The sequence below is a fragment of the Ambystoma mexicanum genome, chromosome 2q (genome assembly GCF_040938575.1).
Source record: "Ambystoma mexicanum isolate Mex_15411 chromosome 2q, UKY_AmexF1_1, whole genome shotgun sequence".
NCBI classification, from domain to species: domain Eukaryota; kingdom Metazoa; phylum Chordata; class Amphibia; order Caudata; family Ambystomatidae; genus Ambystoma; species Ambystoma mexicanum.
The window spans coordinates 147271674-147297118 of NC_090924.1; the positions used below are offsets into that span (position 1 = coordinate 147271674).

Consider the following 25445-nt stretch of genomic DNA (forward strand, 5'->3'; position numbering starts at 1 on the left):
CTATTTAACCTAAGTAGAACTGCCTCCTAACTGTCACCTGTCATTTGTAAAGCTGCACCACTGTCATTTGTCAATTCTGCAGCTGCAAAGCTGTCACCTGTCATTTTGAGTTTACTTTAAATCCGAAAAACGACCTTTACAAAATCGTTCATATCTCTGGAACCGTTTGGTTTAACTTTCCTCTGAACGCTTAGAATCTAAGCTTTCCAACAAGCCTAGAACCGACTTCCTACTCCTTATACTTTTTCCTCAATCACGATTCATGCACTTGCGAATTTTACCGCGATTTGCGATTTGGTTAAAAATCCAGCCACGTGTAACCATCAGCAGTCATTTCTTTCCTTGCTAAAAATTTGTTTGCCTCTTAATCACCATCTCTGAATCATTGCTAAAGTGAGCCTGAACTCATCCCAAGTATCTCTCACTCACCCTGAACCTCCTAAAGGGAATTAAAAGCATTTTCAGCATATTTCTCACTTCATTGCCACCACATTCAAAGCACTTGGGCCTGTGTTTTAAAACTCATACCGGTTTTCTCTAAGCTTGCTGGGGGGGAACTGAATTTCGTATTGTATTTGATTGCATTCCTGAGAACTGTGTGCTCCTTTTTCCATCTACTTCCATGTCTTACATTGCATAGGGGAGGGGGGTGAATTGCCAGAGAAGAAGTGATTATATTATCTTTTGCTAAAATCATCTCAAGTATTTCTGTACTGCCTTTTATTCCTCATTGCTTTTCCCTTGAAATCATAAAAGTATTTTTGCCACTTGATCCATCCTATACTAACTCCTCATTGATTATAAAGAAGTGTGCTAGTGTCAGATTACCCATTGTTGATTAACATTATATTTATAAGGGCGATATCGATTATTAATTTATTATAAAAGCGTGGTATCTATATTTTGTCTTATTTCTCAAATAAACCTTTTAAACTTGCAAAACAGAACTACTTCTTGGCTCAGTGGGGTCAGGGGGATTCTAAGAGAGGGGTGTTATATGGGGGTAGTCATCCAGAACTCATGAACTGGACATAAAGATATATCAATAAGGGTTTCCATTCAGTATCCCAGACTAGGCATTGACTTAGCTGTAGTATTGAATTGAATCTTCTTACAGTGCAGACGAGCAGGTGCAGGATTTTGGACTGAAACTGGGTGCGCTGTAGGAGAGGGGATTGAGGCATTTTTGAAGACATTGGGCCCGATTCATGGAATGATTTGCGTGGGAAATATGGGACTTGACCGCAAAACTGCAAGCAAATCTGTGTTCATCGATTCATGGAACCGACTGCGTGGGACTTTCTTGGGACTTGTGTGGGGGTCTGCACAGGCCCGGAATGTCTGGGCGAGCCATCAAGGGCCTTGCGTGAGAGACCACGCTGAGCGAGTGCGTGGCTTGTGCAGAGTTCTGGGAAGGGGCGCAACACAGAAATGGGGAAGAACATGCAATAAAGTGGGCCTTACGAGGAATCACCCGCAGGCAGTCGCTTGCACACCCACATTTGCACCAAACAACACATATTCACTTAACCACCCATGCAGCCTCTCGCCAGAGAAATGGCCACGCAAACCCCTCGATCTCTACGCCACCCAAAGGCAGGCATAAGTATACTTGCGCATAGGATTCGCAGTGCGAAGGTGGATTTTCAGGTCGGATTTAGTAGTGCGTGTACACAACCGGGGTTCCGATCTAACTTGGGGGTGCGCGTAAGCAGTGTAGCAGGGTGCAGGAAAGGTTTATGGGGGTTTGCACGCTGATTTTCCGAACTAAGACTGACTTATGGTTTTTCATGTGCATGTTGTCGGGGTGCTTGCAACAGTTATGGGGGACCATGTGCAGGGTCCCCGAGATGCAGGCCTGCTTTCGGGGGACCCCATGCATTGTTTGAAGGGTGCGTGTATTCGCACCCGGGGCGGACACCAAGGTAGCTGTTCTGACTGTTTATGCTTTGCGTGTGGGCGTGTCAGAGGCATTCCAGCTGAGACTTGCGATTATGGTTACTTTGCACAGTGAATTGCATGAATACATGGGGTGCGCATTTATTACTCTGCACTCAGGCTCGAGCAGTGTCCTTGTTGGTGCAGCCCTTGCATGATTTCTCCATGCATTTCCATGAATCGAGCCGATTGTGTAACATTTCTAGGAGAAACAGGCACGAATTCAAGCACCTGATGTAATCACCTGACAAAAGGCTGCCAGATGGCAGGCATTCCCAAACAGGCAAAAATCCCAGCAGGGCTGATGGAGTAGAGCAGCTAAGCATGTTATAGTTAGGTTGGGTACAACACTCAGACTGCCAATCAAAATACGAAGAAAGGTGAATTGGTGGTCTGTGGCTTCCATATGTTGGGCAGCCCGTTCTTTATGCCTAAACTTTCTGATTGTCCTAAGCCTTATAACTTTGCTTTCGGTAATGAGTGGAGTCACCAGATCACCATCTCCCCTAACCTGCCAATTCACAGATCATTATTGCCCACAGTGCATAATATGTCTGTATTAGAAACAGAGAGAGGGGGAGAGATAGAGAGAGAGAGAGAGAGAGAGACAGAGAGAGAGAGAGAGAGAGAGAGAGAGAGAGAGAGAGAGAGAGAGAGAAAGAGCAAAGTGTGAAAGTGAAATGACAGCTGTCTGCAGACGCTATTGATAGGAATGTGAGGAGGAAACCAGACTGGTCTCTCATTTTAGGCCTTGCCGTGTCATGCTTGTCTATGACTTCCCATGCTTTGTTATGCTTTGCTATGCCAATTTCTTGCCTTGGAAGGCCAGGTTGTGGCGTGCTGTAAGCTTATTGTTTATTTGTACCTCTTGCTAACCTACTCAACATTCTACTTTCTACCTTATGTTTTACTACTCCCTGTTGCCCCACTGTGATTCTGCCTGATGGGATTTGTCTGTGTGTGTGGCCCACAGTAGTTTTGCTTCTGTGTGCCCTACTACAATTCTCCACCTCTGATGTTTTGCTTTGTGGTGTCCCACGCTGATGTGACCACTGGTTCCCAATACAATTCATGCTGTACTTTTTTTGTGTGACTGTCTGCTAAATATCACATGTTGACCTTGTAGGATGCTGAGTTGTTCCTAGACGCCCCACAAGGACTCTGCCCAGAACTATTCTGGCTGACTGTCTACTTGGTACCTGGTGCTGCATGCTCCCTATGTCTTGCACATCTCTGCGTTTTCCCTAATGCTCATCTAGAACCAGCCACTGCCCACTCTCCACTGCCAGAGATACCAGCCGCCCCAGTGTGCCTCGGGGCCTACTCTCACAAATATCAGTGTTCTGGTGCTTCGCTGCTGAGTCAATGGCCCCCATGGAAGGGAGGAGGTACTATGTGTAGTTCCCTTCTCTCTTGTCCATGGACCCATCTTGTTTTTTATGGGTGTTTTTGATTGAGAAACGGCAACCCTGCCATTTCTCAATAAAAAAAAAAAAAAACTATTAGTATCCAGGAAAAGCATGCTGGGAAGCTAATAGCAATAAATCATCTTCCTCCTCCTCACAGGCTTCGACCATGCCCCTTGGCTGGCCCATCGGCCTACGGACCCTATTTCATCACGTCTGGGGTAAAGCCCCCGATGAAATCTGGGCAAAGTCGGTCGCTACTTTCTCTAGCTGTCCGAGGTTGGCTGTTTTCTACTACCGCCTCACTACAGCGCCCTTGACGCTACTATGGCTCTCTTCCTTTCTTACTGCCATCGCTCATTTGTGCAGCAGCCCATACTTTGCCCCACATCCCCCTTTTTCAGCACTCCTCACCCCATCATTTTCTGGCCATTCATTGTTAACATCCTGGTGCTTTACTACTCACTCTACCCTCTGTTACTTTGTTCTCTATTAATCCTATTAGCCTTGATGTCCTTCCCATCTCTTCTTTCTACTCCATTCACCCTCCCACTACTCACCCCACCACTCAGAACCCTTCAAACCTCAGTTGCTCCCCCCCTTTTCTGATCTTCCCCCATTGATCAACCTTGCCTTATGGAATGCATGATCCCTCTGTCATAAGATTCATTCAGCTCTTGATACTTTTTTACGATTCAATCGTTACTTCTTTTGCATTATTGAAACCTGGATGCCCCATTATAACACTGCTATTCCTGCTACTCGCTGCACTTCTTCTACCTCCTTTCTGCACACACCCCACCCATCGGGCTAAGGGGGGTATTCTCTACTGATCATCCTTTAACCTGCCCTACCCTCTCTTCCTATCTTTGTTTCCTTTGAATATCTTTACACCTCCTTTCTGAAGCCTTAGCCGCTGGCCTTCCTTTTGATTTCCCACCCCACTGCCACTATCAGTTCCTTTTGAAATGACCTCGATGACCTTCTGTTCTTCCATTTCCTAAATTTTTCTGGGAGATTTCAACCTTCATCTCTCTTCTTCTCATTCCTCTGATCCCTTACTTTCTATTCTTGATTCCTACTACATTTACCCTACTACTACCCACCCTCCCATATTTCTGGCTCCCATCTTTACCTTATTTTCTCTTCTTTGTTATTGTCATCCTCTTTCTCTACCCTTCCTGTGTATTCCTCAGACCATCATCTTCTTCTCTTTTCTATAATTCCTCCCCTGTCTCTCATCTGCTTTACCTCCTCCCTCCCCTCATACTTCCACTAAGATCTTTGTGCTTGCAATACCCCCTTGTTTGTCTCTTTCTGTATTTCTCATCTTCCTTCTCAACCTTCTTTTGAATCTCTTTCTTCCGACGACTCTGCCTCTTCTATCTCTTCTTCTCTTTCTTTTTCCCTTGATATTCTTCATCTGGCTTCCCCTTTTCCACCTACTCGTAAACCTTCACAACCGTGGTTTATGCCACACCTTTGCTCGATGCGACAAGTTCTTAGTCACTTAGTACGACGCTGGTATTAGTCACACTCAGATTTGGACTCTTCATTACCGTCTTCCTCTAACTCCTTCTATAATGCTGCTCTTCTCTCTGAGTAGCAATCCTGTTACTCTGACCTCCTTAATTCCTACTCATCTCATCCTCGTTGTCTCTTCCAAACTTCATTTCATATACTTTCTCCTCCTTCTCCTGACCCTACCCTTATCTCTCCCCTCTCGCCTACAGATCTCGCCTCTTACTTTACCTCTAAAGTCATGCTTCTCTGCTCTGCCATTGTCCCTTCCTCTACTCCTACTACCCCCCCTTTCCTCTCATTCCCCTGTTATGTCATCTTTCCCCCCACTCTCTATCTCTGACACTGCACTCCTACTGTCTAGGGTCCATCCCACTTCTGCTCCTCCAGACCCCATTCCTTCATCTCTAACACCTAAACACTACATTTCTCTATTGTCTTACCTCACTTCTCTCTTTAACAACTCTCCTTTCTTCAACTTTCCCCACACCATGTAAAAATGCCATGATTCTTCCTATTCTAAAAAAAGCCCTCTCTCAACCCTTCTCTCTCTTCTAACATCCAGCCTATATCTCTTCTTCCCTATCTCTCCAAGCTCTTGGAACATCTTGTTTACTCGCAAGTTTCTCAACTAACTCTATTCTTCCTCGCTTGCAATGTAGTTTCCACTCCCATCACTCTACAGAAACTGCACTACACTCTGTCTGTGACTCCCTTGTTTCTATACGTTAAATGAAGCAGTCTTCTCTTTGGATTATTCTCGACTTATCAGTCACTTTCGACACTGTAGGCCACTCGCTTTTTCTTTCTTCTCTTTCGTCTTATGGGTTTTCCAACTCTGTCCTGTCTTCTTCTACTTTTCTTCTTCACCACAGTATCCTCCAAGGCTCAGTTTTGGGGGCATTTACCTCTACACTTCCCCTCTTGCTTCAATTATTTCTACATTTGGGCTGTCCCACCACCTTTATGCCAATGATATGCAACTCTTTCTATCCCTTTCTTCTTTATCCTCCTCTCTTCACTCCACTTCAACCTCATGTCTTCTGACCATTAATTTCTGGCTGTCCGATCACTCGCTCATTCTTAACTCTTTGAAGTCCGAAGTCCTTTTCTTTCCTGCTTCTTCTATTGTCTCTCTTCTACCCCCTGTATCTGTTTCCTTCTCCCTCTCTTCTTTCCATTTCTTCTTCCGCTCACAATCTTGGCATACACTTAAATTCCTCTCTTTCTCTCTTAGTCCTCTCAAGTGTTTTTCGATTTTTCTATTCATCTCCTCTGTTCCTTCTCTCCATGTGATTCAATCTCTTCTGCTCTTTCTTCTCCTTGCTGGCTACCTTTTCAATCGCTGGCTTCCTTTTCACTCCCATCTTAAATTAAACTTTATTTGTATGGTCTTTAAATCCCTCCATAATCTTGCTTCCTCTTATCTTTCTTCCTTGGTTTCCTTTTATTTGCTGCTTGTACTCTTTGCTGCTAGTCTCTCTTTCACTTATTTGTTCCTTGCCCCCCCATCCTGTGTGCTCAGTCCCGCTTTTGGTAATTCTCTCCTCTGGCTCCTTTCCATTGGACGAGTTTCCGCTATCCTTTCATTCTAATTGTTCATACCATCTTTTTCGCTTTGCTCTTAAAGCTCATCTTCTCTAGTTCCATTTTGGTTATGCATGTCATTTTTATTTGTATTTGTACCCTGTTGTGATGATGTGTGGAACGCTTTGGCGTAAAGGGCATAATAAATATAAATTAAATAAATACAAATAAAATAAACCCCTCCATATGGGGCTGTTACCGGTGATGTAATGCCCCCCCAACCCCCACGTCTGGGTTTTTGTCTTAAATAGGATTTCAACAAATGAAACAATGTTATGCAGCCAATACCAAACTGATCATTGTGGTCATGCTTTCAAATCAGCAGACCTATTCAATGAAAACGTAGGCCCTTTAAATACTTTAATTCTGTTTTAGTGTTATCAAGTTTGTATGTAGCACTTCATACCTGATTGCGCCTGCTTCTAAACTCTGCAATATCTTTTATTTCCCAATGTAATGGCACACATTTCATTGACCATGGAAGGAGGAAGGGCTGAGTCTGGGTTAGGGTTTTCCGGATTTGAACGTGTTATGTTCAGGCACACCCCATGGCAGAGGTGAATGCTTGCCCCGTGCAATATCATCATACGCTGGGTGAACTTATTTTGGTAAACTGATAATTACCTGATTGCCACCTATTTGTCCCAACTGAACTTTTCCTACAAGTCTCGGGTGTCACAGGTTTCCCCCTTTTTCACCTGTTTTCGTTGTCTGATGACTTCTTTAGGAGTCTTCTTTCGTATGGTTTGGGTCCTATACAAGCCCGCTTGGCCGTCCTCGGCTTCCAGTGTTCGTTCAGCTTCGATGTCCGGGATCAAGGGAAAACTCCAGGAAATTTAGAAAAAGGATATGGAGCACGCGGAGGTGGTGCAGGGATTCCGGGAAGGGCTGGATAAGAAGGAGGGAAGGTAGATTGGAAGAAGGGGTTCCAGGAACCAGGGAACAACAGAATAATACAAGGGAGAGTACGGAGCACACGTCCGGTCACAGCTAACAGCAGCGTTGAGATGCGCGGGGCTGCGGGGGTGTGGCCTCTTTATAGAGTACGCTGCGTAGAACGTCAAGACTGGTGAGCAGCGTTCTGAGCTTGCAGCCATGTTGGTAGTATTATGGAGTGTAATCCCTGACGTGTCAGGGACCAGGAGGCCCAGAAAGGGCGAGTTCGATGGTTCGTGACATCGGGAGGATAGCTCAGGAGCAACGCGCTTGCCTTGGAAGCAAGACAACACAGGTTCGATCCCCAGGTCTGCGCTTAGAAACCTCTGGGGATTAAGTGCGTTATAAATAACCAATTACAATTACTACAAGATTGTCCTGAGGTTATGTTATGCTAAAGGTTCGTATACTGCGCACTTCTGTGGTCCGTTGGCGCTCTGGTGGACCTGTAAAGCAAGAGGGTAAGCGAGGTATAAGTTAGTAGGACTGAGCGGGAGAAATAGTAAAGGAGTGGTGATCTGCTGTTGGCTGCTTCAGTTCTGTTTAAACCGTTCACTGAAAGTTGGTGTGTTTTTCGGTAGGTCGCTGTCATGTGCTGTTGTGCGAGGCTATGTGTGGTTTGTTTCTTTGTGCGGGTGTGGTGAATAGCATGTGGTCTGTTGTGCTGTGGGGGCGTGGTTGTGTTTATATAAGAGTGCACATAATTGGAGTTCAGGATCAATCTTGTATAGGCAGAGGTGGAGGCAGGAGGTTGCTATTGGCTGGGCTAGTGAAGAGTTTCTTTGGGTTATGTGAAGGTGATTCGGTGTAAGGTAAACACTGAAATAGGATTCAATTATGGGCAAGGTAAGACACTAAACTAGGAGAAATCGGTTATCATGTTGTGAAGTTCCCAGAGTTTCTTGGGTGATGGCACTAAATTAGTTTGCCATCTTTCTGCGACTGGAAGGGAATGGGGTTGTCCACGACCACCTTGCGTGACGGGTCTGCACAGGGCATTTGTTGCCAGAGACTACTTGGGGAGAGAATATCCCAGAGTTGGTTGGAGGGAGGAGGTTGCCATCCAGGGCTGCACCTGAGTCTACAACACACATTAAATGTTTCTTGGCCAGTACAAGGGGAGAGAGAAGCCCAAGCATCCCCACGCATGGCATTTGTTGTCAATGGGTACTAAGAAGGGAAAAGGTTGAAGCCACAGGGATTTACCTTCAGTCGCTTGCTTTAAATGAGTGTCCACTAACAAGCCATCTACTTGGAGGCTAACTAGACGTTTGGGTGCGTTGCGGCACAATTTGGGAGTGCAAATGAGCCACACAAGAACTCAGCAGGCTGCCTAATCCTGAATATTTATTTTATTTTATTTTTGGATTTATAGAGCGCACTACAGCTCACAGGCATCGAGGCGCTATGAGGGAACGTAAGAGGGCTTGATTCAGGGTTACAAGAATGCGGCCCAACAGGCATTGCTTGGTACGAGTTGTTTTGTTGCATATAAAGAGGTACATAGAGGGTTCAGTAATGCTGCCCAACAGGAATAGTTTGATACAAGTTACTTGGTTGCATAAACAAAGATACATAGAGGTGGGAAATGTGCACTTTCAAGCAAAGAACCTGGTAATATGGCATTGTGTTCCACTGGAGAGTTTGGCAAAGCAAAAGTTTATCCACTCTTACTTTCCACCACGCTGTTCTTCTTAATCATTGCGGTTCCCCTCATTTAACAGGGTACTTTCCTTATGCAGGCTATAAGCTATGGAATCTCTGGTTCAGTCGCCCATTTTCCCACTCATCCAGACTGCTCTATCTCTCTCTCTGTCTCTCGCTCCTTCTCACTCTCCTTCCCATCTCCCACTCTCTCTCCTTCTCACTTTACTCCCCCCTCTCTTTCTCTCCTTCCCTCTCTCGCTCCCCCTTCCTCTCCATTTCTCTATCATTATCCTTTTCTTCGTGCTCTCTCCTTCTCTCTCTCTCTCTCCTCCCCTCTCCATCAGGGACGTCATTTAGGGGTCGCCAGAGGTCGCAAGTGCGACCTCTGAGGTCTCCCTTGCGACCTCTGTGGTCACCCTTGCGACCTCTAGAAAAAAAAGAAAAACAAAAGTTTTTTTAGTTTTTTTTTGTTGTTTTTTTTGTAATGTAAGCTCATGGGCCGTGGCCAGCACCATGTGGCTCTTTAGTTCTGGAGTGATTGGCTTTCTCGTTAAAGCCCCTTAAAAAAGAAGAAAAAGAAGAAAAGGAGTGCCACAAGTCTAACACTTTCAGCACTGACCCTAAATAAGAAAGATTAGGAATACCAAATAATGTGTCTTTCTGGAATTCTATACAATAATTGCTAGACTCATTAAAGGTTTATTTCAGGCACACTTCAGGGGGTGAGTCACTGATTTAGTCTGTTCTTAAACGACTCAACTCAGCCTTTCATCCTTCTGAGGTCGATAAATGAGTACCAACACAGTTTGGGTGATATTGGGTGTATATTTTTTCTATATAAAGCACTTAATATAAAGCGCTTATAATAACACATCATTATCATTTGGTCATGGACGTCTGCTTGCATTCACAGTAATTTGGTGATATGGGCCTATATACACTGATCTTAACGATACATATGGAGATCCAGTCTTGTATGAAATGTACATCACATTATGGCGATATCGTAACCATATTTTTTGTAGTGTACAATGCTATGTGATAGCACTTCCTGTTTTGTCAACGGGTGAAAGGTCGCGTTCCATCGCATCCCACGATATCACTTCGGGGTGGGGTCAAATGACATCACTTCCTGTGATGTCATCAGGGGGTCAAGGGTCGTGTGATGTCACTTCCGCCACCCCTGGCATTTGGTGAAATGACGTCCCTGCTCTCCATTTCTCTATATCCTTTTCTTCGTGCTCTCTTCCTCCCTCTCAATTTCTCTATCATTATCCTTTTCTTCGTGCTCTCCCCCCCCTCACCCCCAATCTCCATTTCTCTATCACTATCCTCTTCTTCTTGGCGCTGTGTCTCCTGGGGAAGGAAGGGGCCGGCACGCGTCCGAGTGACAGAGTGCAGGCCGCACTGTATGTGGTTTAACATGTTTTCTACTGAATATACAGAGTGAGGCCTGTTCCGGAAAATGTCATACGGTAATAAATCGCCAATGTAAACGCTGCAAGAAAGAAACAGGGCCTGAATTAAGGAGCAGCATTCGAAAGTAATTTATGAGCGGGTTCGTTGTGTTAATACGGGTCGTAGTATGTCTTTGATGTCTTGCTGGGCGCCATTTTGTTAGCTTAATGCGGTTTTGATGGCAGTGCCACCAGGTCCCCAATGTGTCCGGAAGCCGTGAATGCAATGGAAAACAAAAGCTCTATTTCAGAAAGCGTGAGCACTGGCAGGCCTACTGCAAAGCAGACAATGGCGGCATTGAAGTGGCCCGAGTTCGCCCGGCTGCCCCCTGTGCTTGGTGGAGGAAGGTTGCCCGCACGAGAGCCCAGTCCGATGACTTGTCCTTTGCCTCTTCTTTCAGAGCTGGGAACACTGGTGCCAAGGCGTCCCCTCTCCGCTGGACATCCTGGGCTCAAGGACTGGGCATCCACTTATTTTTCTTGCTGGTGGAAAGGTAAGGAATTATTATCCTACGGTATGTGTGTACGTGTGTTGTCATTGGCAGGGTGTCGTTAATTATGTATCATCTTAGAGGAAATGCCAGTGGAATTGTGCGCCTGTTTATGTAATGACTCAGGGCAGAGCTTAGCCCGTATTCGAGGTCGGCCAATTACGTCAGGCATGGGAAGTGTGGCACAGGAAGATAAAACAATTTATAGAGGATCACACAAAAACAAAAAGGGGAGCTAGGATTAGAATCCTCTCAGCATGGGCTTAATACATACATGCTGTTTCTTAGCCCCTAATGTTTGTGCCAACTTTCCTTCGCTTCGGGGTTATTTTCGTTAGGGCATAGCCAAAAAGGCATGTACAAGGCGTGCATCAAAGCTTTATGGATGCTTTTTATGTTTTGCCATATAATATTGTATTCATACAGCAGAGGCCGAGTGGAAATACCGTATCCTCCATCCCCATCCGCACCGCCACACAAATCCGCATGCATTACCACCTGCATCTGATTTGCTCACCTGCTAAAATGGTATCGCTACATATTATACCCATCACAAATATTGCTGTATATATGGTTGCCTGGAACAGCCATCGGCAATGTTTTTTGGGGGGATAATTTTTGGGGTTTTTGGAAGCAGGGGTTGCAGGGATGGCCCCCGCTTCTTTAAAAATAATGCAGGGTTTGCGGGGGTGTCCCCCGCAGGTTCCATGCCTTAATATCGCTGGAAAAATATGGCGATATTTTTGTATGGCGATATTTTTGCAGGGATATTAACACATGGAACCGCTAAAACAAGGCAGACGCCATAGAAGTCCATTGTAAATGCTGCCTTCCTTGTGTGAACACAAATAAGGCGTAGCAGTGATTTCACCTGTTTGTCATCATTCGATTAAAAATTCACATAGTGGATCTTTTGCAATTAAGTGCAAACGTAGTAGGTCCTCTCCGTGCAGTTTGAATATTAGGTCACATGTGTTTTTACTCATGCGTGACATTTTTGTTAAGTTTCTATAGACCTAATGTGTCATCATGTGGTAAACGCACTCTGCACGGAAATTGACAGCATCTCTGGCTGCATCACATTTCAATGCGGGCGGAAATAATCAATTCCCTGTGGAATACCACATAACCTTTCGCCTGAAAAAAGCAGGTGTAGTCCAAAGGAATGACCGCCCCCCTACTAGCACGAACGCAGCACTGATTCGATTGCGTTTTCCGCCTGGCGGAATGTACATGGACTTGGTCTGCTTTACCACCATCTCAAATAATAGGCTATCAGGAACAGGGGTTGCAATACTAATTTCCTTCTGTCATTTTTCCGCTTTCTGAGTTTGCATTAAAAAAAAACAATTTATTTCGGTAGATTTCGTGCATCCCTCAGAAAGCGGAAAAGGGACATCACTGTGGCTTTTTTTTTAATTCATGGAGGTTTCATTCCCCTCCTTTCGCCACCAGCACCACTTTGCTCCTTGGTGCCCCCTACCGCATACACATACGTATTGTTACACACGCGCTTACACACACACTACACACAGACGCTCGTCCTCTGCGTCACGCCGTTCCTGTCAGCTCCTGTGTGCACTCGTTTGCGACGTAAGGGCTGACAGTTCTATTTAGAAAGACCCCTGCGTGCGGTCAAGGAGCGGTCTTTTTAAATTGATCATTTTTCATTTCGATTTTTAGTAAAAAGGTCTTTTGACCCAATACCACTAATTTAGCTTCTCAAAGCACAGAAGTTCTTGATGATTCACGCTTCAATCTTTCGTTTCATACAACATGCTTTGTACTCACAATGTTATAGATTACAAATACAACCATGCTTTTCTGTTTCGCATATCGATGCTATTTCGTTTTGCGTAACAAGAAAGAAATGGCATGGTGCCTCCATGATGGTAAGTGGGCACAATGGCTGGACACAGAAAATGTCCTGCTAATGTTTGGAACCTGTTCATTGAGTGTTTGGGGACTTCACTGAACCCACAGCGCAAGCTTATCAGCAGGTGCAAACAAAACAATGAATGCAAATGGGATGTTTGAGGAGGTTTACTGATCAGTGGCAGGTTTCGGCTTCAGCAAACCCCTCAGTACTCTACTAGATCCTTTCTTCCACACATTTTCCTGACTCTTTCTTCTTCAGCACCCTGAGGTTCATGCAAAGTTTCTCAGTGCCTGATTAAAAAAGATCACTCCCTCCTCAGCCTGCCTGTGTGTCGTTTAAATATCCCAAGACTCCTCCTATTTTGATCTGGACACCTCCCACCGGAATCTGAGTAAAGTTTTCCGAAGGTGAAGAGCGTGAGATCCCTGCATCTGCCCTGGCTCATCCTTCCACATGGAGAAGGGCCTCTCTTGGCTCAATCTCCTTTCCTGCATGTGGATGACACCAACTGAGTGTCACCCGGACCACTGCCGGTGGCTTGGTCTTTGGCCCTCACCTTACAAAGCAATTTCCAGGAGAGCCGAGTCCCGCCTATGGTAGATAGTCCTGCTATATCCCCCAAATGGGAGGTGACTGTGCCCAGGAAAAGGGCATGTGGCTACCAGGAGCTCCCTCGGACAACAGGTAGCCATGGATGGACCCAGAGGCGTTGGTTAGGGGGGGCTAAGGGGGCTATAGCCCCTGGTCTTTTGGTTGTAGACCCGGATAGAATCTCAGGAGCTACAGCCAAAAGACCAACTAGCCCCCAGTCCCGACAGTTCCGAGATCAGCATAGCCCCAGGTCTTTTCCAGACCTAGCAACACCCCTGGATGGACCATTCTGATGCAGAAAGGACAACTCTCACCAGAACACCTGGACACAGGGGCTATCCAAGGGACACATATATGCTGCACTGTGAAACAGCACTCCAGTCATCGCGAGGTCACCGTGCGCTCACTGAGACCGGAAGCAGGGTTATCTCCTGGTGACCCGGCCAGGCTAAGGAGCAATATGCTAACCCTAGAACTGAGAGCAGTGCAGCCTGCAGGTCCAGACACGCTCCGGAAGGGGAACAATGTCTGCACCCATTGAGGCAGTGGCTCACCTAATTCACATATAGCATGTTTTTCTTTGGAAAGAGTGAACATATGATTGAAGAGAGGCATGCGCCCAGATACCTTTGCGTTAGGTGCGCTCTACAAATGAACACATAAATAAATAAATAAATAAATAAATAAATCTGTGGTCTTTGTCATCGTGCACAATTCAGTGCATTTCTGCCACGTGCTCCTTTCTTCTTTTGGCTGAAAGCTGGCAAAGCAGTCTGCTGTCAAAATAATTCTGCCTTGTGAGACTTCTATTCTGTTGAGCACTAATCCAATCAGACGTGGACTGGCCCAATGCATCGCAGCATAAGGCACACCCTGATTGGATGAATACGGAACAAAAAGAAGCATCTGTTCAATCAGCTGTTGCCTGAGCCCGACATGGCTTCTCCAGGAATAATTTGAATGAATGCCTGTCACTCCATTATAACAGCAGCAATGTTCCCTTCACTCGAACCTTAGCACAACTCATGGTTGTTGCTAAGCTATAGCCCGGGCACCCCAGAAATCCCTACGCCACCGGTACTGACCTCTAGCTTCATGTAAGAAACAAAAAAAAAAACCTCTGCAAATTGAATTTCCCCCTCTGCCTCCACCACCGGAAATAGGAAGCTCCCCCAGCTCCCCAAGGAGCACCTCTCTTCCCTCCCACTCTCGGCCTCTCTCAGGGAAGCTGGTGCATGCACCCTCCTTAGTGTCTGTGCACTGTCATGCTGGACCTTCCCAATATGTTAAGATGGGTGTGGGATGCTCAGAATCATGCAGCTGCACCCCCTTTGATTGCCAGTCCCGTGGCTATGATAGGGACCCTGCCTTGGGGCTACACCTGAGTCTGACAGGAAGCGGGGTATAGTATCCATTTGGGAAAGCCGACTGCAGCAATAGCAGTGTGGCTTGAACAGGAACAGACAATGATGCCTCCAGCAAACTTTTAAATAAGATGACGCTGGAAAAAAAAACAATAAAATACATAACCATGCACAAACTCTCATACAGGACAAGAGCAACTCCAATCGGCCACCGGTAATCACCAATACTGTGAGAGAAATAGGCACTCTGGGATAAAGGAAGGTGGAAGGACTAGGCATACTATTCATTTTATTTATTTATTGGACATGTGTATGGTGCCTATACACAGATGTTTCCATTTGCCACACAACAAGATGGGGGGAGGAGGGGCATGGGAATCACAAAAGTAGAACAAAAACGGTTATAGTGGCCATGTGACAATCCTTCCGTGCAAGTACATGACAGGGTGGTAAGAGCAGGAGGAAGGGGGTAGAGGGAGAAGTGCATGAGTGGAGAACTCCCAAGGGTCTGGGCGGGCCAAGGCGGCAAGAGCAAGAGTGGGGGGAGGGAGGATGAGTGCGGTGGACAGGGAGGACCAAGTTGGACTAGTCTGGGAAAGGGAGCCCAAGGGCAAGTGCTGGGAAGGATGCTGGGGGGACTGGTAAGGGGTGGTCTGGCCCCTGTATGACTCTGAATGGACCAGGCCCCAGTCGCAGTGGCAGGTGGAGAGTTAGCATGGAAGAGCGAGAGGGAAGGAATAGGAGAAAAGAAAAGTCGTGAGAAGTTTCCGGAACTTAAGAAGATCCGGCTCAAGTCTGAGGTGGGGAGGGAGGCCGTTCCAGAGGGAGGAGCCGGCCGAGGAAAGGGAACTACCTCCCAGGCAGCTGTCTAGTATATCTGTGCCATCAGAGGGTGCAAAACTGCAGGGTCCCCCCTCTGTTAGCAAGTATTACAAAAGAGAAGGAAGCTGATCTGGGCTAAAAGGGCGGCATGATGCCCGCCTGTTTACCACAGTGCTCACAGGTCTAAGAGTAATGAACGTGAAGTGGAAGGAGGGCTACTTCCTACTAACACATGTTTTCGGGCCAGAGATCACATCGTCTGACTCAAAAGTAAAACACGGAGGCCTAGTAGCAAGAAGTCTTGATAAAACAATGTGGTCAGAACTAGATTACCTACCCGGCCAGGTTCGAGTCATGGGAGATGACGTCTGGAAGCAGAGCATGTGTAGGAGAGGGGTGGGGTGGGAGTTGAGGTCTCATGCAAGTTCAGCAACGAGGGCCTGAATGGCCTTTTCCACACAGTCGCAGAATAGGATACAGTTTTCTATGCTCCCAGCACGTTCGCATAAACATTTTGATTCGAATGCATAACCCGCTCGATATAACTTTTTAAGCAATGATGAAAGGCTGCCTCTGAGCAGTGACCCTATGATTGATTTGTTGCAACATTTGCTCTCAAGCTGAAGTACACTTATTTATGCAACTTTAAAAATATTGCATGAACAAATAATCTTACTTTTAGTCACACACAATACTTAGAAGTTGCCATACTTTGGGTGAATACATAGCTGCAAGAATTATCTAAAATGTTTTGGAAAATTACCAACCACCCAAATGATTTGCAATTTTCTGTGCTAACCTTCCAAGCAATGCTGAACCACGATAGTCAAGGCTTGCCCATGTATGCCGGTACAGAGGTAGGTTCATCTTTTGCACACTAGCTGGGAATATCTGTATGATGAGGGTAATGCATGGCACTCAACTTGTCAACGTGTTATGGGGGTCGTCTAATGTTATATTAAACTCACAGTAAAAAGCAGTAGGGTCATTGAATGTTTTGCTTTGGTCATTGCCGAATACAATAATTTGATGATTTAAAAGGCCTGATCCCCCAAATTATGGTCACTAAAAGCAGCACCGGAGCAACAGATAGGCAACTATGAGTGACGCTGAATAAAAGGGGCCCTAATACTCAGAATTGAACCTTCCTTCCACTCCTTCAGAAGCAAAGCCAAAATTTGACTCGCAGCGCAAGACCACTAGCCCCAGCACCAGCTATCACGCTCTTGCCTAACGAACCCATCCGCAACTATGTAAATAAGTCAACTTACAACACATCTTAGGCCCAATGCTTGTTTGTGCTTTTTGTAAGTAATGCTGTTTTTTTCTTGGCTACTGTGTATTTGGTTATGTATACATCTTCACTCCTGTGTACTACTGTAATGCCTGTGTAAATATATTTAACTGTATATGATAAATGCATATGTAACACTGTGTAAATATATGTAACTGCAACCTTAAGAAATGCGCCCAGATGCCCCTGGGCTTGGCACGCTATACAAATAAATAAAATATAAATACTAAAATACAAATACAAATTATTTGTCTGCAATGTATACTCGCAAGGGGCCACATGTGGTGGGTGTGTTGTGTGTGTCTGTGTACACCGAGAGCTGTGCTTACCACAACATTTTCCTCACTTAGCCTTTTCAGTCCCGCACAATAAGTTACTAGTGAGATATTGCTGAGACAGAGTGCAGAAAGCAGGCATGCTTGTGCAGGGTTCCTCTTCAAACTGCCCCTCTCCACAGCAATCCTCGGGTAAAGCTGCTTATTAGAAGAGAGTGGCATCTAAAAGCAGGTACCTCCGTTTAGATGGAAACTTGCAGGCTGAATGGAGCCAGCGCCTATGATGTTCGTTGCAAATGAACTTGAACCAGTTGTGTCTGTGAGTGGAGCTTGCCATGGCTCGGCCCATGCTGAGAACCGACCCTTTGTTTAATGCACGTTTGCACTGGCCTGAATTTGCTGAGCCGTCACTTTTTTTAAGGGGAGCTTACAGTAGCCTTGCACAAGCTGTATCTGTTCCAGGGTTTGAGGGAACTTGCACTGGTCCTCTTTGAACAGGCCCTTGCAGACAGTTCTCCTGCCACTGCTGTACTTGTGCATATGTGTAAGACAAACTTGCACTGACCGCAGAATGTTGTACCCGTTCCCTTGTCCAGGGGACAAGCACTGGCCCTGCTGTGTTACCTGTTTGCGAGGGGAACTTGCAAGGCCCCAGGCCCGTGACGCTGTACTATTTATACCGTGGGCCTGCAAGCTCTGTATCTGTTTGCACTGGCCCTGCCTTTGCTGTACATGTGCCCATTTGTGAGGGGGGCTTGACCTGGCCCCACCCATGCTGTCCATGTACCCATGTAACATGCATTAGCCTCGTCTATGGTGTAACTGCACCCGCTTGTGAGGCAGTCAGGCACTGGCCCTGCACTTTTTTTGTGAGAACCCTTCCACTTGCCCATCCTGAACGGTTTGTTAGAGAAGCTTGCTTTCACACTGCCATGATGCACCTGTTTGTGAGGAAGGCTTTCTCTGGCCCTGGCCATGCTGTACCTGATGAACGTTGAGGCACGCTTGCCCTTGCCTGTCCCTGCTGTACTGGTTGCCCATTAGCTGTTCTGTTTGAGAGGGAGGCCTGTGCTGGTCCTGCTCATGTAGGAACAGTGTGTGCTGCATATGTGAAGGAAGCTCATACTTCTGGAAACTTCACATCATTGCTCCCTATGCAGGGACTGTTATGGGGGCATGTGAGGGAATGGATGCTGCACCTGAGCAGTGAGGGTTAGCTTGAGGGCTGCTGTACATTATGTAACTTTCCAGTGGGTGCTCGAAGCTGGCAGTGCCGTTTCGAGTGCAGTACCAACTCTTTGTTTGTGGGCCGCTTGACCTGATGCTAGCCACATTGTATTTTTCCTGTATGTCTGGGAAGTCTGAACTTCTGCTACATGTGCTGTGTTTTCTGCGTGTGAATAAAGTTTGCACTGTTAGCAAGTTAAGGAAGCGTCAGCATGACCCACATTCATGAAACACAGTTCATAACACAACAAACTGATCAGTACCCCTACAACCTTTTTGTGGGAAATGGCTAATTTCAAAGTGACATTGTTTTAAAACTCCCAGCTGCACAGTACACTAAAATCCCTAGTTAGGAATTGAAGCACAAATAGAGCCAGCACTTCCGCCTCACTTCCTGGCAGCCATGCCGGGGCAGCCACAGCCACTGCCCAATTTACCCACCCGACGCTAACGGCAGCCCGCTGGAGGTAATCAGCTTGTCACGACGATTTACCTGTGCCACCATTTGGTGCTTGGACAGGTTACCACCTGGTCAGCACTGACAGGGCCAGTCCCACTCCTGTCACCTCCCATACATCGAAGATGCCAAAGGAGTTCCTGCTGCTCAGCCAGGACTGCATGGGCAAATAAACAGTATGTCTTTGCCATGTGTGTTTGAGCGTGCATGCATGTATGCATTGGGGGTGGAGATGCCTGATGGTCGTTATGTCTAATTATACCTTCTATCATAGATTTTTCCTAGTACTGCCTGACCAGGTCATGATTTCCAGTCCTCCCTGAGTGTTGTAGACTGTGTGTGTAAGGGAGAGGGATTTGATTGTATCCTCTTATGGAAGATCAAAAACATGATGGTGAAATGTCAGCTTGTGAATGTGGTGGGGGCATGCATGTGAAGAGGTAAAGGCATAGTTAGCGGGAGGTGATGCTATAGCCAGGACATGTGGGGTTGGTAGTGAAGAGACCACAACATCACCTTTCACTTAGGGTAGTACAAACCCTACCACCAGCCCTCTCTGGGATAGTATGGTGCTCTAAACGGGCGTATAGAACCTATAGGAGAGTCAAATCCTCAAAACCATCATTATGTACACCCCATGATGGTCATACCACTGAATTCCCCCCCCACTTTAGACAGCTGGATGTTTGCGATGCTTTTCAGCTCCCAGAACCAAAAGTCTCAGAAGACTGCTACAAGCTTCTGAGGTGCAGAGGAAATGAGACGGGCATGTAGACAAAAATACACTGTAAGGGTTCAGTGAACAACACAGAAAGTACAAGCATTGGCAATGTCAACAGCTAAGGCTTTTGTGTAGGCATGGGAAATGTGCTTGCCAGGCACAGCAGTAGTGCCATGAAGTGGCCAGTGATGGTATCAAGTGCAAAATGGTGAGAGTACTGGGCATCTAACAGCAGTGCCTGGTAAAAGCTTAATACTTATACAGAAGCCAAACGTGTTGGCTTCGTCAATGCTCGTTTTTAACAGGACTTCAGTGAAGGACACAGAAACTGCATATAAATCAATTGGCTGAAGACAGACCTGGGTAATACATTTTTGTTATTCCAGACGCTTGTTCACAACTCCAATTAAGCCATTAACTTTCAGAGGACTGCTTTGAAAAAAACTGTGACAGGCATTTCAAGTGCAAAGTTTCATGGTGAGGCTTGATTAAAGAGAGCTCAAAGAGTTCCTATGGGGAGGTGTTTTGGGCCGGGAGGGACAGAAATGGCCAAAGGGATTAGCATGGCCATGGGCAGTCAATTTGTGGGCACATAACAAAATAACACCTAGAGACTGTATGTCCCTCCGCAGATGTCATTCCACCCTATCTGTACACTAATGCAATAGTTTCGGCCTATAGGATAGGAGCACACGTACAGCTGCAGACTGCAGACTGGCAAAACATCAAAATGTTGCGTGCACAGAAGTTTCTTCCAGACAGGGAATGGCACACTGAGTGTGTTATGAGGACTAGCAAATCCTTTCGACTAAGGGCCCGATTCACGCAGAGATCCTGCAAAGCCTGCGTGCTGAAAAAGACTCTGCATGGCCCGTCGTGCAGAGGATAATCTGCGCGCTATGCATACTCATGGAATTGTTCACGCAAAGTAACCCTATGCGCAAGTTGCATCCTGAACACCCACGGCCAGATGCAGAGCCATTCCAGCCATGAATGCAGACCTTTGCACACTCCTCGGGCATGATGCAAGACATCCTGGAAAAACAGCCTGCAAACCCCCACAAGTTGGCCAGCACCCTGGAAGGGTGTGTGGGTTCTCCTGTATCAGTTCGCAGCACCCCCTCAACATGCGTACCACATATCATACAAATCGTCATTTCTGTCCGATCAGAACCCCGACTGCATGCACGCACTCCTAAATCCATCATCCAAACTTACTTCTGCACAGTGATTACCATGCGCAAGTGTCTGTACGCCTACCTTCGGGTGGCGGTTACATCAAGTGCTTTGCATGGACATTTCCCTGAAAAGAGGTTGCGCGGACAGATCCATGAATACACTTGACTATACGCATCTGTGGGCGTGCGATGGACTGCCAGTGGGCTGTCCCTCGTAACGCCCACATTTCGCCTTGCTCTTCCCCATTTTGCATTTTCCGCCCCCTACTCCGGTCTATGCACAGGCCATGCCCACACTCTGCGAGGTGTCTCACGCAAGGCACTCGGCCGCTCGCAGAGATATGCCGGTCTTGCGCAAAGACCTCGCAATGTACAAAAAAGTCCTGTGCAGTCGATTACATGAATCGTCAAACGAGGTTTTGCCCTTGGTTTGGCAGGCAATATCCCGATTTACTGTGCAAATAATTCCATGAATCAGGGCCTAAGTCGTGGAGGTGCCGCAACACTGGTTCAGGTAGCGGCATTTCGATCGCAGGATACTCTGAATCCTCATGCTGTGTCAGCAGGGCACTTTGTGTCCTGTTTCCTGGGCACTTGACACCTCGGATGAAACCTGCTCTCTCTCTCAGTCAGAGCCCAGGCTGGAATGCCCAATTGACGCAGATCCCTTGAGAAGAAATCTCACAGTAAAATGTTCTTTTGAGCAAAAAATGTGCCACATCTCCCTCACGTCTCTTCCTTGCATCCGCTGCCCTGGATGCTCAGGTAGGTCCCCTTATTGCTATATTATGGGTGTTTTCTGATTTTGAACATTCAAACCCTATCCCCGCAGGAAAAGTCAAGTTTTCCTGAAGTAGACCATGGTATCAGCCATAATTACAGGTCAGTGGCCAGGGCTTTAAGTGAGCCTAGGCTTGGTAGGGCCAAGCCCTGGCAGTCTCTAAGATGGGCTCCCGAGCCGGGGACCTGCCGGGGCTCACCACATCTAGCCCCAGCCACGCTGACCTCTCAGGAAGTCATTTAGCCGAGCGCTGCAAGGTTAGACAGCTGTCTGCGTGTGTCAGCATTATGGATCGCCTTTTACTTTTTTCTAATTCAAAATATTGACACCTGAAGTCAGCCGAGTAACCGAGCAGCGCTTCGGCTAAACCTGCTGCATGATGTCTCTTTATTCAGAAAAGGAGGAGGTCTGGGTTGGCCAGACTCTCCTTTTGTTTGTGATAAAAGATCTAACTTGCAGCAGGAAGACCAGAAACACCCCTCAATTTACCACCCCACTTAAAGCACTGTCAGTGGGCAAAATCTCCTCAGAGACTCAGATTGAGTCCCCGGCAGCAATGAAACACAGACATCTTGCCAGTTTTACATCTTGCACTGTGGCCATGTTACTCATTCATCGACCATACAGTTATACGGTTTTAAACAACCATTACGTTTGTCATAGGCATCGCAATGAACCCAACCATGAGATAGCCAGAAAATCGGGTGTGTCAGCTAACGTTCCTCTTTGCTGTTCGGACATGGCCTTTTTATAATTATTATTCATACGTATGTCAGGTGTGGCTGCGCACAGTAGTTCCTCTGACTATGTGGACTATGGGCCCGATTCATGGAAATGTGCCCAGAAATCCTGGAAGGGCCGCGCGCCACTAAGGACACTGCACGAGCATGGGCGCAGAATTAAAAATGCCTGTCCCGTGTATTATTGGTATTTATAAAGCAAAGTAACCGTAATCGCAAGTCACGGCCGGAATTCCCCCAACACGCCCATATGCAAACCATAAACAGCCAGAACAGCTACCTTTGCGCGCTCCTCCGGGTGCGAATACATGCACCCTTCAAACAGTGTGTGTGGTCCCCGCAAACAGGCCTGCATCTCAGCGACCTGCACGGGGTCCCTGTAACTGTTTCCGACACCCCGACAACATGCGTATTAAAAATCGCAACTCAGTAATTACTGGGGAAATCTGCATGTGAACCCCTGTAAACGGTTCCTGCACCACGCTAAACTGCATACGCGTCCCCCTAAGTTAGATCGGAACCCCGGTTAAATACACGCACCCCTATATCTGACATGCAACCCCACCTCGGGGCTGCAAATCCTACATGCAAATATATTTATGCCTGCCTTCGGGTGGCGAATAGTATGAAGGACTTGAGTGGGCATTCCACGGCCGAGACGTTGCGCAATGGAATCCATGAACACATCTCGTGCTGCGCAATTGTGGACGTGCGAGGCACTGCCTGCAGGCCGTCCTTGGGAACACCCATTTTTGAGCAAGTTATTCTCCATTTTTGGTGTTCTGAAATCTTCCCAGCCCTCTGCACAAGCCACGTCTACGCTCTGGGTGGAGTCTCGCGCAAGTCCCTCGAAGGCTCGCAGACATGTGACGAGCCTGCCCAAACTCCATGCAAGTCCAGGAAAAAATACCGCGCATTCGATTCCATGAATTGACGAACTGGGATTTGCGCGCAAAATGGACAAGTACCCAATTATCCATGCAAATAATTCCATGAATCAGGCCCTATGTCTGCAGTAAGGCACTGATCAAAGTAAACATGTGCCCACGAGAGGACACGCTAGGATAATGTTGTGTGCTGCAAGCAGCAAACAGTTCCTTTCAAGCTGTATCTGTCTTGATCACAGCCAGGACAGGTAACGGGTTCTATCTGCTGTGCATGATGCCAACTTTACCATGAATGCTGAATTTGACACGATTTACACATGACTAACATTAGCGCAGCCATGTTATAAATGCTGACTGAAACCCCTGGATTCACTGTGCCACAGCATGATGCCAAAGGTTGCCTTTAGGTACCTTTTTATATTGCATGTGGTAATCAGATGTTTTCATATAGCTGATATTTAATAAACTGTCATGCCACGTGGACACTGCGGTTAGGGGTGCAGTGCCAGTGGCATGGAAATTTCCTGCAGCCGCTGTGCCTGCAACACTGCCTGTGGCCATGGCCCAATTCCGCAGCAGGACGTCCACTAGGTGTAGTTTCCCTAACTGTCATGCCCACAGAGCATGGCTTTTGGGCATGCCCTTCAGGCAATGAATCTCGGCCATGGTATTTCTGTAGACCTTTTGCCATGCAGTGTGCACAGTCATTGTGGCTGTTGTGCCAACCATGTGGTCAGTGCACAATGGCATGGCCAAAATCTATGAGGCCACTGTTGGTGTTTGAAACCTTCTTACACTGGATATGAAGGTCCAGCGTTTTTTCATATGAATAATATTTAATGAAGATATTTTTAAAGTATCTTACCCAGTGGGCATTGTGGATAGGGCCATTGTGCCAGTGGGATGGGGATTTTCTGCAGCTGGTGTCCCCAGGGCAGCGCCTGTTTCTATTCCCTGGAACAATGCTCCTAATCATAGTGCCTTAAAGCTGTAATCTGAAAGCACTGGATGCAGTGCCCACGTGACCAGTGGACATGTCCTTCAGGCACTGGGTGAGGGCCATGGTCTGCGGCCCTGCCCTGGGCACATTCCTCGGGAGCAGTACGCACAAGGCAGGTTTGGCGACGATACCCACACACAGGATCTTCACAGACCGCCAGCAGGGCACGGTCCAGGTGCATTGCTTGTGGCTACAGTTCCCGCCCTGTGGGCACTGAGCAAGGGAATGGAATCTAGGAATGCCCGGCTATAGTGACTCTAAACACACGTCCTGCTGAGGCCAGGTGCTGTGCCACTATGCTCATCTGAAGGCTGTGGTTGCCATGTTGCCTTTCAGGGTGGTGCCCCAGCCATTCCCTGTGTGCCTCCCTCCACTGTAGTCTGTAGATAACATTAGTGTTAATGCCACGTGGCCATGCTCACGCACGGTAACCCTACTTGCCCTGCCTGCAGGGGCATCACCTGCTAGCATGTCTGCTGGACACACTAACCCTTTAATATATGCCTGGTTTTGCCAATATATTATAATGTACATGGGTACTTCCACCATTCAATTCATTAGTGTGTATACAATGGCGCTGTGAGAGTACCTGGGGGAAAATAATGGAAATGCATGTTGTATAGTGTGAGTTTGCTGAAAGTGTAGCATGTGGCCATGCTCTGTGCACATTGCCCCTGGTCAAAGTGCCTGTTGCACACGGTCTGCAGTCATGCGGGGTGGCCAGCCTGCAGCTGCAGTCACACCAAGCATCAGATTAAAAAGGCAAGGGCACTGGGGTAAATGTCGACTATGTGAGGGATAAGTGTGAAACGGGAGGCCATGATTCAGAGCAGAAAGGTAAGGAATGATTAGTGACCTAACGTAGAGCCTAGAATAAGGACTCTGGGCGTGTCTAGTTGCTTGACAAGGATGGAATGGTACACTTTTTTGACGAATGCAGAGAAGAAGTCCAGTAGCACGAGTGCAGCTGCTCTGCCTGAATGCACCTGGGACTTTAGGTCATTCCAGGTGTAGGTTGGCATAATTGCAGGGCTTCGACCCGGTAGATATCCACTTGTTTTGGTGAAGTAGCTTGACCCAATCAAGAACGGGAGTGGAACGATTAATGTTTGTTCAAGGGGGTTGGCCAAGAAATGTCTGTTGCACATGGCCCTGTGTTTTTTGGGGATCCACAGGATCTAAGGCGGGTTTCTTCAGAAGTGGCTTTACAGATGAGAGTTTGAATTAGGTCGGTCATCTCTCTGAT

At 46.9% G+C, this 25445-nt stretch overlaps 1 protein-coding gene across 1 annotated transcript in view; it reads left to right on the plus strand.

The window, feature by feature from the left end:
* Positions 1–10898: 10898 nt before the first annotated feature.
* GJC2 (gap junction protein gamma 2) overlaps positions 10899–25445 on the plus strand; it is a 495946-nt gene continuing 481399 nt past the window's right edge. Inside the window, exon 1 of the mRNA XM_069647054.1 lies at positions 10899–10986. The gene's annotated coding sequence lies outside the window, so the exon portion shown is untranslated. The remainder of the gene's footprint in view (positions 10987–25445) is intronic.